Source organism: Argiope bruennichi, chromosome X2, assembly GCF_947563725.1.
Source record: "Argiope bruennichi chromosome X2, qqArgBrue1.1, whole genome shotgun sequence".
NCBI classification, from domain to species: Eukaryota; Metazoa; Arthropoda; class Arachnida; order Araneae; family Araneidae; genus Argiope; species Argiope bruennichi.
Window position 1 is genome coordinate 72,437,806 of NC_079163.1, and position 13,548 is coordinate 72,451,353.

Below are 13,548 nucleotides of genomic sequence, written 5' to 3' on the forward strand. Positions count from 1 at the left end.
TAACTTTTGAACTTAAATTTTCCACCCCCCATTGCCTTCCGGCCAAGAAGATCCTTCCTGAATTTCAGTTAAATATATAATAATATTTTTCTTTTCTGTTGAGAAAAAAGAAAAAAAAATTTGAAGTTGATTGTTTTTCAAATGAATGATGGAGATTAAATTCAATTTTATGCTGGCAATTTAACATATCCTTATTATTTTCACTTTTCCTGGTAGGCATAATTAGCGCAATGGAAGTACGACAATGAATTTTCCGACAGCTGTAAATCATCTTTCCCCATTCTAATATATTCATAACTTTACAGGCGTAAAGTTATGAATCCAATTCATTGCCATTGTCTGGAATTTTAAACTAATTATTCTGATAAATTAAGTTGATTAAATTAAACACATCTACGCCTTGAAAATCTAAAAATGGAGGAATGTTACTTAAAATATGTTTTAATAATTTTGGTTTATTATAATTGATAATCATTCTTAGAAGAAATAAGTCTCAAATGCGTTACCTTTGATAAATAAATTTGATGCAAACAAACGTGAAACAGATTAATTACGAAAGAAATGAAACTGTTGAATTGCAACCTTAAAAACCTTTAAAATTTGATACGTCTAATGAGCTTATAATCAATAGAATTATCCTTGTATGTAATTAAAATAACTGTTTAGGTTTTGGAATTTATAGAACTAATTCATTTCATAAATTAATACTACAAATTGCCTAATTAACTGAATATATTAACAGCCTAATTAGAGTATGAAGTATAAAATTTCCTAACCCTGTTGCGTTCATGGGAGAATTTTCTTCGAAACTGAGAGTATAGACTATAAAGCACAAACTATATTGTTAAATATTCTATTTTGTACTCTTTTTTGCTTGAAATTGTTATGATTTAGAGAATATTCAAGGAATCAAAGTTTGCGATTTAAAACCTAGTGATACTACGCTCATTGATAAAGTAATAACTTAAAATTTGGTAATACAAATCTATTAATAAATTGCATCATTAATATTTACACCTTTTACTCATTACTGTTTAAGGCTTTCTCTTTCTAATGTCAATTAAAAATATGTTAATATTAAATAAGAAAATTATACAAATTTAATAAAATTGATTCTTATATTATGAAACTAACTTAATCTTTTTTGTAATTACAAAAATTCATTAAATACTCAGTTATTATTATACTCAGTTATTAAATACTCATTAAATGTTCAGTTAAATAAATAAGGAGGTTCAGCACATATATCAACAGCATTCGCATGTACCTATTAATTGATGACTATTTCGAGTTTTCTATTCTTATAAATAAAATAAATGTAGAGAAAAGAATTATCAATTACTCGGAGGTAAAAAAAAAAAAAAAAAAAAAAAAAAAAGTTGAATCTGTTTCTAAATTGAGGGAAAAGTTTGAACTCACTTGAAAAAGGTCTCGATCGTTTTGAGTTAAATGTAGTCAAAGTTTTGCGTTAGCGTACTTACGGTTGCGCATCAGTATGTACGGTCAGATGTGTACGGTTGTCTTTTCTTCGTTTCAGCATGCAAAGAAACCGATTTCTTTGCATGTTGAAAAAAATGTTCAGTTGTCGTCATGTTTCGCTTTACATGACTGAACATATATCTTAATATGTGAATTATATGTATGTACTAGCCTACTTGTCAATCCTTTATGCATTTTTATTTGTGAATTTCCTTCTCCCACAACAAAGCAGGCACCCATGCTGTTTACTTTTTTTTGCCATATGCTAGCTGTCATCAACTCTTTGACAGCGTCCTGGAATAGGGGTAGAGCGTCTTCATCATGATCTGGGCGTCTCGGGTTCAAGTTCAGGTTCGGACATGGTTGTTATTCTTCTGTGTTCTGTCTGTGAGGTGTATGTATGTGCCCCCCTGTAAAGAGGGGTTGTGTAAGCGAATGTGACGTAGGAAGGAGCTAAGTTTTACTCTTGGCCCTAATTGGCGCTGCTGATAAAACAAGAGACGCTTACTCGGCTTAAATCGCTGTAATGTGCCATTAGTCAAAACACAACAACAAGATACCCAATTAAATATGTACTCCTCTTTTTAATCATTCAACATGGAGATTGCTTTAATATCGCCCTATGTATTCTCAAACAATGTGTTTCACTTCTTCCTCTTAGATTAAACGTCACAATTAATACATTTTTAGAATATTATAAGCCCCTTCAGATGAAATGTTTTTTTCTTTTGCAACATAAAGTTATATATTTCGTTAAGATAATTTATCAACTGAAAAATCGAATGAGTGGCTAGGTTTTACATTTCTATAGGATCTTATTTTAAAGCTTTACTTATGTAATGAAATCAGCCCACTTTCTATGTTTTTATCACTTTCCTAAGTTTCAATAATGAAACTGATGTACTTCTTGCTGTAATAATCATTTTTAACGAAACATTCGGAAAACTGATAAGCCCGTTCGTGTATTTTAATTTTTACCTTAAATTGGAAATTCATTACTGTTAATTTTCAGAAGCTACTCATATTTTGTATCTCTACCAGTAAATTTTATTTTATCAAACGCCTCGAGTAATTAAACCATTTTTTACATGATTTTTAGTTTACATGCATCCGGAAAAATATGAATATCTCAATTTTCCCCTCCGAAACTATGGTTAGGACTTGCATAGGTATTTTGAAATTAATGTTACTGTTATGACCGGCAACATCCAACATCTAAATTTAAAGAAAGTATCGACAATTTCCGATAGATTCTTCAAATTAACCTTTCTGAACATCATAAAACAAATAAATTAGTTAGTTAGTTATAAATTATCTCCTTTTCAACTTGTATTAAATAATTTTGCTGGATGATTATGCCTTACAATAAAAGAAAAGGACGAGGCCCTTCTAAATAAAGTAATACATAGTTCTTTTTATCCCTTCAATAAATGAAAGACTTCTACTGATGCCTTTCAAAATCATATCATTTGAACCTTTAACCTTGATATAAACAGTACGGAATGTTTAACAATAGATATTTGTTTCTTCGAACTTCTTAATAATGATAGAAATTTGCTTCTTCTACTTTCTTAATAATGATTTTCAGTTCCATTAAATTTTAAACAGTTTAAACTTCTAGCGAAGATCTTCCTGTTTTAACACGCAAACTTTTCTTTCGCAAATAGTCACTTTAGAATGAACATTTTGCCTGGAAGAATCACTTTTAACTCTTCATTCTTAATTGCAAGGGCGCAAACAAGGTAGCTCAATTTTGCTCTCCGAAACTGAGGCTGGGCTTCTCGGAATCTTTCGCAAGTGATGTCGCTCGTGTGGCCGGCGTTGTCCAACCCCCAACTTTCGTAGAAAGCGCGGGCATTCAAAATGTCGCGCCACATCGATCCAAAACACACGGCCCTCTATAGGAAAACGGTCTTCAACGACAGTGCGCTCCTATCCTTTCAGTTCCCGCCTAGTCAGTCCAAGAAGCACCAGGCGAGAGCGTCTGCTCCGGATATTGTGTCCACACCACCCCCACACGGTAAGTGGGACTTTTTGCCTACGAATCTTCTTCAGGTAGCTCAAAAAATCTTTAAGGTAAACTTTGCCTGTTTTGCGTCACAGAAAACTTCGTAGACAATGCGTTAGCGAAAAAAAAAATTGTTTTTCATTTTCAACAAAAGTATTGTTGGAACAACTTCTCATATTGGAGAAAAACTTAAGCTGAACGTCTTGAAGTCGGATTTTGTCGAAAGTTTCAAACGAGACGGTCTCTATTTTCAAACGGGGAGGAGTTTTCTTTTGGAACAAAAGTTAGTTTTATTAGAATCAAAGTTAGTAAAAGTTTGAAATAAAATAATATAATTGTTAAATTCGTTGATTTTATTATAGCATTAAGTAAATACAAAAATTCCATTTATACTTAGTTTGTGATCAATTTCTAAGATGATAAATTTTCTAAATATCTACATATTAGAATAAAAAAAAATCCGGACAGAAATTTAAATTATTTTTTTAGAGTGGAAGGAATATTAGATAAATCTATAGCTTTCTTTAAAAAAAACTCTTTTTTAGAAACGAAAAAAAAAATAATAATAATTCTTTAATTATCTCTATGGTTTTCATAAGAAAAAAAAATTATTTTATGAAAGTTGATTTTTTTTTTTTTTTTTGTCTAAAAGTTTTGACATTTTTAGAACAAATTCGGAATGTTTTCCTTTTTAGTATTGCTTCAGGAGTTAACGATTCAATCCGAATTTTCCGCGTTTTTCTCGCTTTTGAAGTACTTACGCTTTACCTTCCTAGCGCAGTTGTGATAATAAAATTATCCTAAAAAGAAGAAAAAAATCTGTTATCTGTTACTTCTTCAAGTTGAATTCAATTTTTGTAAAATTAGTGAAACATTTTGTTACATAATTTGATTATTTTTAATACATTAAATAATTGAATAACTTTTTCAAAATCTTATTTTTTTGTAAAATTTATATTTTTTCATAACTTTAAAAGTGACTTTTACTTTTAAGTAACTGCGTCATTCTCCGCCTGGCATCATTTCAATTGAAGTTATTGGGGAAAAAAAACTGGCTTTCAGTTTTAGAAGTGTTATTTTTATAAGGAGTCCAAAAAATTTATTTTGCACAAATGATTTTATAAATAATCAGTTCAGACATTTTTTACATTGTCTTAAAAAATGCTTAGTATTGATGAAAAGTAATACCAAATCAGAAACAACTCATTTTCGACCATGTTCCGGTGATGAGATAGAATGAATGAGAGAGTGAAACTGAATGTGTCATGCAAAATTAATAGAATAATATAAAATGCAAACAAAACAAAACAAGTTTACATACACAACATAAGTTAAAGATTCTCTAATTCATTTCATAAAAATATAATGCATATTTGATTTAAGTGCGTGAGAGTGGTTTTATTCAGAATATTGGAAACTTTATATGCTTTTAACATTTAGAAAATGTGAAATAAATTATTTAAACCCTCCAGACCGTTTCAACACAATTCATATGAGACATTTAAAGAATAAAGTTGCCTAAACATCACGAGGATTACTGAATTCTAGGAAAAGCTTCTTTAATCAGTAAATCTGGTAAGATTAATTGTAAAGCTCCTTTAATCAGCACACATGAAGTTCAGCTGTGCTTTTAAATCAGAAATAGTACACTGGGCAGTAATAACTGACAGGAACTTTTAAAATTGTTTAAAATTCAGATCTTTGAGTCGACAGCATATAAGGAACATTTATTAAAATTAAACACTTTGCATTTAACGTGTCATTAGAGTCATTAGAAATCATAGAAAAATTAACTCGTGCAAAAAATATTTTTTTAAATAATATTTTCTTTTAGGCATCAGCACGTTACACAATTGCAACTAATCAATTTTTTGATTCAATTGAGTTAATTGTATATATACAAGATAATTTATAATCTTAACAATCGCATTTTACAGTTTAGTTTGTTTTATATCAAAATGCTTCATTGTAATTCTATTATCAATAATATTTAAATTTCCTTATCTTTTAAAAAAATAATTAATCTTTATAAATTTAAATAAGCCATGAGGTAGAAAATTTGTTCATCCACTGCATTTTGAATTTGTGTTTCAATCGTCTGTATCATGTTTGTCTAAAATGAAAAGCAAAATTTATCCGATGCAGAAAGAATCTCCAGATAAAATTTCTTTTCCATATTCATAAAACCTAATTTCAAAAGCAAAAGTTTTAAGATAGGAAAGAAAAAAACGGAACGCATACTGCATTTATAATTATTTTACCACATCCATGCAACACCGAAAACAGCATGTACAAATTGTCTTCAATTAAAATAAAAATATTCTAAGCAGTCAACTAATTGCTTGATTATCACCAATTTAACGAGGTCACTTAAATATGGCAGCGAAAATGAAATCCACAGACGAGAACAATTTAAAAATGGCAAACGAAAATTATCACAATTTTTTTCTCGTTTTCAGCCAATGCATATGCCCTATTTCATAGCTAAATTTATGGTACGAAATAATGATGATTAATATTTCAAACATGTAAAATTAAAAATAAAGTATACCTAGAACAGATGAATTCAAAAAAAATTATACATTATTTAATATCTGAAAGGAAAGTTATGTCTATTTATTTATTATGTATTCAAAAAAGGATAGGTCAGAAACCGTAAAAAAGCTGCCAAACTATTTTCGTTACAGATATGATTATTTTTTCTTAGTATAATGCATTATAATTAATTATTAATTATGATAAAAGAAGTCTATTCTAGTTGGATAACAAAGTTTTAGTTAATAATCTTCATAATTTTTCTCTCATGGACTGATGATTTTTAAATCGAATTGTTTCTTGAAAATTAAACCGGCTGAACTAAATTAAGTATTCCGTTGATAATCCGTATGGAGGCCATACTTAAATCACTAAGGGTCTCTCTTGACATATTTCACAATTTCAAAAAGTTTTTTTCATATATTTGTCTTATATAAGAAGATTAATACCCAAAGCAGATGATTTTATTTGATAAAAATAGATAATATGAGAATTTTGAGAGAAAAAAAGCAAAAGAAGAAAATGTGGAGAGAAAACAAAATTCTCTCAAAAATTAATAAGCCAACAGAAAAATAACTTAATGCAAAAAGATAAATATGTTATGAAAGACTTCAATAAAAATCGCGTTTAATATTTATATACCTTGACTGAAAAAAGAAAGTATTTTTCTTAAAACATTATTTTTTTATAAAATTTATAAAATTAAGAAGCTCGTAGTAAAAATTAATCCCGAAATATACACATGAATTTAAGTAGTTTTTACCGATTATTTCCTTTCAGATTTATTTTTGTGATTAAATCGCAATGAGCAGGGTTAAATTGGCTTTTTTCAGTATTTCTTCGATTCTTTCTTTCTAACGCGAAAAACTAAGGCCGAAAAATGCTGATTTTAATTTCTTATGATTTAACAGACTTTTTTTTTATCTAATTATTGCCTTTCTCATAAATAACGCAATAATGCGATTGTCGAGAACAATAAGATAAAATAATTTAAAAAACGTCGTTAACTTTTTTTTTTTTATTATGAGCTATAATTCAGAAACAAGTGAATTACAGTAAAAGATAATCAAAATCTGTTACTGATGAATTAAGAAAGTAATTAATTGCTATAAAGAATTTCACGCATTTTCATGGTATAAGATCGAAGCAAAGTAATTTAATACTATTAAGTATTTTTTCCCCTAGTAAAAGAAGCTTTTATATTTAAAGATGAGTCAGTATATGCGAAACTATTATTCCAACACCAATACTATAAAAGTCATATAAAGATGAACTACAAAAGAATAAATTACAGCATTCTAAAATGTATTGTATTATATAAAGAATGTTTAATAGTTTTTGTTAAGTTTTTCTCTTAATTAAACGGAGTTTACGCGTTAGATAAAATTAATTTAAGTGATAATTTTTATAGTAAAATAATAATCTGAGCTTTAAATATTCTTTAAAGCAAAGCGTTATAACTAAACATTTTTATGACTTCGATAATTAGAGAAGAAAGAAATCTATAAAAAATCCATAATATATGAAATAATATTGATATTTAAAATCATGAATTAAAAGACTCATTCAGTATTTTTTAGGCAACAATTTGAACATTTTGTAGGATTTTTTTTGCTAAAATTTATAAGTTATTCTCCATGATTGATACACATATCAATCATGGACAATATTCAATTCCGTTAACAAAAAAATTAATAAGTTTATAAATGCGTTATATTTAGTATCGAGTGAAACATTTAACTCAGATGCATCCTTAATTTAGAAAAAAAAATAATTTTTTTTTAATTTCATTGAAATCTGAATATTTATCCCAAACATTTCTTTCCTGTAAAGGTATTTCTGAGAAGTCAAAAAGACATTTATCTTGAGCTACAGTAAGTCAGGTATTACAGAAAGTTTAACGTAGTGCTAGAAGTATTTCAATAACAATTTTTTAACTCTTCTGCAAAACTTGAAACATAACCCTAAAATTCATTTTAGAGTTCTCCGATTACTGAGGTACATTAAAGTTTATTTTAAATAAAGATATTTTACCAGAAAAACGTTTTATACATTAATTTTGCTTCGTAAAATGTTACAAAAACAGAAACGCTCAAAAAAAGCGCAGTTGGGTTGATGGTTTTTAAGAAAGCAATGTTAAAATTCATAATTTTTGAATCGCAAAATTATTGACGACTGTTCATGCTTTGAATTATTTAGTTTAAAAATTCATATCAATGTTAAAATGTTAACCTGAATTTGGGAATGTTTAACGCATTCTATGAGATTAATTTATTTCAGCAACCATAAACGTTATAAACGGAATGCTTTTTTTAATAATAAATGGTCAAAAAGAAAACAGAAACGTATGCTCATGATTAATAATTGTACTCGGCAAGGTTTATTAAATTTCTTTTGGAGAGAGAAATTTGCATAAAAATAAATTGGAATTTCTGAAAGTAAATGTGCACTTTTGAAATAAAATACAACGGAAACTTGTACTCAGTTATTTCCAGATAGTCTGTGAAAGCAACTGAAGGATCATTAATTATATTTTGAATCTTCGCTACACGATGAATAGCACCCTTTCTTATTTAAGGACATAGATATATAGAACACTGCATTCAAATTCCTTGAATTCAATTTCTCTCTTTCTAAAATCATTTTATGATTCAACGTTTACTGCATGATATTTTATGATTCAACGTATAAACACTTACCACGGAATTTGGTAAACAGTCACTCATTTTTTTTTCTTATGAATGTGCGATACTTTTTGCTAAAATTCTTTAGATTCGTTGAAACTAATATTGATGATCTCTACTTTATCACAAAAGGATAAATTTTTGCATTTATTATATGAAATGTTTTCATTTGAGCGTATATTACGCTTTTCAATAGTTTCGCTTTATTTTTTTTAATTTTTCCATAGATATCCTCCTATTCTCTTAAAGTCAGTCGCTTTCTATTTGGATTGTTAAACATTCAAATATTTTAGAATTTGAGATATTAAGTTTCTAAATCATATTCTTCTGAAAGTTTGAGTACCAGACTTTAACCATTAAGATTATAATAATGTTACCGGGTTATGATTGTTTGCTATTAAATGGATGGGAATATGAGAGGTCAAAACTCTCTTTCGAAAGTCCATCTTTTTGGTGTACCAAGATATTGTTTTTTGTGGATCGCTTAGGAGAGAAGAGTTAAAGCATTGTTAGCTCATATTAAATATAATTCTAAATGATGGCTGAAAGTGTCAGATAATTGTAGATTATGTGATTCTCTATATACTCGTGGCAAAAAAAGGAAAGAAAGACTCTTCACACTAAGTAGTGAGCAAGAAAAGCAACCTTATTTTTTTGGTTTTATCTTTTTTAATTCTTTTTAATTCTGATAATTTTTTGCAAATATTCGTCTTATTATTTGCTTTAAGAATCATATGCATCAATTTATATAAAAAAATTGTTGTAAGCCAAATTTTCTCCCGATAAGCATTTTGCACACATGCATAGAATGCAAAATATGTAAGGAAAACATGAAATAATGATAAAAAATAACTTATTTTATTCATTTATAATTTAATTTATGATTTTCGTTAATTAAATACATATGATTGAGCTGATTATCAGTTCATTTTCTTTAAGTGTTAAAGAATAGGGCAGAAGTTCTTGGTGTTAAATTTCTCTTAACCCAAAAATACATATTTGATTTTAATTCGTTGCCTTTACTAATGAATTAAAATACCTTGACCCAGATTGATTTTATGACTTTTTTTTACAAATGATAATAAAAAAATACTTATTATATATGTATGTACATAGTATCCTGATACTCCTTACCTTATCTGCTTAATGAGATGATCCTAATTCATCCAAAACAGTTAATAATGGCAAAACCTATATTCTTCATGGCACCTCCTAGCGTGCAGAACTTTTACGGAACTATTTATGAATTACATTAATAAAATTAATTCATATTGCTCAAGAATAAACTTAGAATAACATTGAAAATTATTATTTTTACCATTGTCTTGAATCACAGATACGATACAACTTAACAATAAGAAATGAAAAATTAAAGAAAGTTTTATAGATTCATATTCTTTGCATGTTTCACATTCTAGTTTAATTTCTATTAAAATTGTATCTGAAAGACATTAAATAAATAAATAAATGAAATAAAAAATAATAATTAAATAATAATAAATAATAATAATTTTAAAAAAAGCAGAATTTCTCATTTCAATTTTTTGCACAAATCTATTGACGCTATCATTAGTTTCAGCTCTTATACCAAACGTGTTATGTTCCAGTTAAAATACTCAATAAGGGAAAGTTTCAAATTAGCTTAGAAAAATAAAAAGGTATGGAAATTTTCACATATTATTGTGTTTCAATGTCCCCCCATCAAAAATTCTGAAGCAAGAAAAGGCTTATTGTATAATTTGAAAAAGAGAATCTTAAGGAACAACGAAAGGTAAAACGTTTCTAAAGCAGCAAAAACTATTCTATTCGAAAGTTTCAATAGAGCTATCTAACTTTTTAACCTGCCATATAAATATAAATCAATCATGAAAAAATAATCTCACGTTTTTTATTTTATCTAGAAACTTTACTTTCATGGCTACTAGCGCGAGTTTTTTCAAAAATTTGAATGCTGGTGCGATTTATCTTATGTAATTAATAACATTGGAAAGATCCTAAATAAAAATTTATCTTAACGCCAGAAATCATCATTCTCAGTTAAAATGAAGTTTGCTATCAATTTTGATACTTTGCTCAAGTATAGGTTAATGCTCTTAGGAAATGAGGCGCTAATTAAAAAACATCATTTTAATTGTATATAATTAGAAGGGAAAATTCCCAAATGCATACAGGTGGAAAACAAATATGACAAAAATAAAAAAATAAATAAAAATTCATAAGAAGAGGAATTAAAATATTGATAAAAGTCTTATTCTGGAATTTTTGATATATTCTTTTATGCATTCACGAAAATTCAATTCATTTTTCTACTTGTACATAATTTCCTTTATTAATAATATAAGTACATAATTAATATTATAAGTACATAATTTCCTTTATTTATTCCTTTATTATTCATGTAAATGCTATTGTCACAATAAGAAATTCCTGCTCTATCAAATTTCATCATGTACCTTTCCTGCAAGATATCATGTCACAAAATAATTTATATGAATTTTTGAAATATATTATGAATGACATTTGTTTGTTTGTTTTTTAATTTTAACCGATGTAATTTTATATTACGCAAGGCTTAAACTCATTAAAATTATAAAGCAGAGAAACTTACGTTTGAAATTAGATATTTGATTATTTGATCTTTTCAGATAGTTGCATATGTGTAATCTATATTTTGAGTTAAGAAAATCTGCATATTTTAACTCAGAAAAAGTATTATTTGTAACTCTTATATATATTGCTTTATTTCATTTATCCATTTTATTTTTTTCATAGAATGCTCTGCAATATTATCATTATATTTATATAATGTCAGCGACATTACTAATTTCATAAACTAATTAAGTCTTAATCGCACTGTTAAATATTTTGCAAGAAGTTTATAAGGACAGCCATTTAAATAGGAAAAAAAATACTTTGATTTCTTTTTTTTTTACAATCACGTTATGACATAAAAAAGTATTTTTCACTGAAGCTAGTATAACTTCCATTATGAAAAGGCAAATGAATTCTAAACTTAGTCATTCATTTCAGCAAAATGCTGTGTCACTAGAACTATCATTAATAAAACTCTTGACATTCACAGTTTAAAATAAGAGAAAAAATGCCTTTCCAGGTTTCCGAAATTTCTCGGCTAATAACACATTTGTTAAAACGGGAAAATTAAAGAACCTAAAGACCGAACAACGAAACTGTTCAAAATTTAAAAAGAATTCATTGGTATTTTAAGTTTAAATAATAAATATCATTGTGAATTCAGCATTATTTCTTAAGAAAGCAGTGTTTCAGTAATAAGTTATATTTTCAATAAAAAATTTGGTAAAGAAATTTGCAGAGATGTTATTTATAAAAGTACTAGAAGAATTCTGCTTAGTTTACAAACAGTACAATATAGGAAAATATAATACCATTTCAAAATTTATATGATATAATATTATTAGCATAAAGAAAAAAAAAAATATTTCTCCAACCATCTTGAGTCAAGTAAAATCAATCATCGATTTCAAGGAAAAGCAAAATATTTTAATTTAGATATTTAACAAACAACTTGAACGAAAATTAATGATGTTTTAAGAATTTCCTATTCATAGCAAATATTGAAATTAAATTTCAACAGATATTTCTTATCTGAATTTTTTGTGTGTATAGCTTTAATTTATATACCACATTTCATTAATGCTAATATAATATTATGTACATATCAAGAAAAATCGATCAATTTATCTTTGTCGGAGAAATGGTATTATTTTTTTTATATTAGTTGATTGCACAAAATCAGTTTCCCCAAATATTTAATAAAATTTACTTCGAACCTCAGGGAAATTTATTTATCACCTATAGCAACGTATGTAATGTTCATGGCTTTTGAAAATCCAAAATATATTAAACAAGTATATCAAAGATGATTGTTTCCAAATATTGCTAACTATATATAATTTAAAGATTAGAGAAAGAGCCATTTAATAACATAGTAGTATTTATTGATTATTAACTAATTAGTATTTCACAGCATGGTATTAATAATTGCATGTAATTATAATATAGAATCTTAGAATTCATAGATTTTTCTTTCAATCTAAAAGAATTTGAAAACTAACATAATCCGAGTTTTTTTTAACACAAATTAGAAGTGGAAAAGATACGTTGTGATATATATATATATAATCATATGTATGTATTAATGTATGTATAATGTATTTAAAATATTCACTTTCTATGTTTAATTTAGAAAAATTCATTTATAGAATATGTAATATTTCTAGGAATACTGGAATAACCGTTATTCATCAGTTTTGAAAGATTAAATATTAAAAATATTTAAAAAGTAAAGTGCAAAGCTTAGAATTAAATTTGCTATGTTTATTATTTCAGTTAACTTTATTTTTATTTTTTAAAAAATCCTGTACACTTCAAAGCTGCTAATATAATTTGTCCGGATTGATTTATTTTATTTTACTCTAGATATTTAAAAATTGCATGTTTCCTTGCATTCAAGGTAATTTGAATACTCATCTAGGTCTGAGAAAACAGACAAATTAAATAAGGATTATTAATTATGAAACTAAAAATAAAATATGTCCAACAGTATAACAGATATCTAATAATTACAATGATTTAGTCGATATCAGCTTTCATTTAAAATAAAATTGTGGAATAATAATTCTGTCTTCAAAATAACTTAGTATTATTTTAATTCAGATTCAACTGCTTTTTAGCAGTTCTTTCTTGACTAAGAGTCAGAGCAAGTTAATTGTCATATAGTTTTTAAATAAAGTTAAATGAAGTTAATTAAAGTTTGTTAGAAAATTTTAAATAACAAATATAAAAAATGACTTTTTAATAGAT

At 26.8% G+C, this 13,548-nt stretch overlaps 1 protein-coding gene across 2 annotated transcripts in view; it reads left to right on the forward strand.

Moving 5' to 3' along the window:
- The first annotated feature begins 3,427 nt into the window (after positions 1 to 3,427).
- LOC129960503 (cell adhesion molecule 2-like) overlaps positions 3,428 to 13,548 on the forward strand; it is a 307,448-nt gene continuing 297,327 nt past the window's right edge. For both annotated transcript variants that reach the window (XM_056073974.1, XM_056073976.1), the window contains exon 1: positions 3,428 to 3,499. The gene's annotated coding sequence lies outside the window, so the exon portion shown is untranslated. The remainder of the gene's footprint in view (positions 3,500 to 13,548) is intronic.